Source organism: Odontomachus brunneus, unplaced genomic scaffold, assembly GCF_010583005.1.
Source record: "Odontomachus brunneus isolate Ranch 3 - 2012 unplaced genomic scaffold, Obru_v1 Obru_scaffold_370, whole genome shotgun sequence".
Lineage (NCBI taxonomy): Eukaryota > Metazoa > Arthropoda > Insecta > Hymenoptera > Formicidae > Odontomachus > Odontomachus brunneus.
Window position 1 is genome coordinate 67,520 of NW_022639820.1, and position 565 is coordinate 68,084.

The following is a 565-nucleotide window of genomic DNA, read 5'->3' on the forward strand; positions in this document are numbered from 1 at the left end:
ATCTATAAATCAAAGGAACATCTATGTTTATAGAAAATGTTATCTATATGTATAATATATGTAAATGTAATGTTAAGTAATATACGTATATAAGCACAAATCCATAATACATATAAAATGTTATAATAATATATTATTGCATATTTTTATTATAACATGTGTTATAATAATCTTTATAGTGAATAGTGTTTATGGTCCTGATACTGTAACAGCCAATCACGCGCAATTTTGGTTTGGTCGATTCCGTTCCGGTAATTTTGATGTCAAAGATGCACCACGCTCTGGAAGACGAATTGTCGAAAATATCGATAAAATAATGAAAATCGTCGAGTCCGACCGTAAGCACTGTTTCGATGCTCAGGAGCTAAACATTGCACAAAAAACCGTTTGGAACCATTTGAATAAGGCTGGATACAAAAAGAAGCTCGATGTATAGGTGCCACACGAGTTAACGCAAAAAAACCTCATGGACCGAATTTCCATCTGCGAATCGCTGCTGAAACACAACAAAATCGACCCATTTCTGCAGCGGATGGTGACTGGTGATTGAAAAGTGGGTCACTTA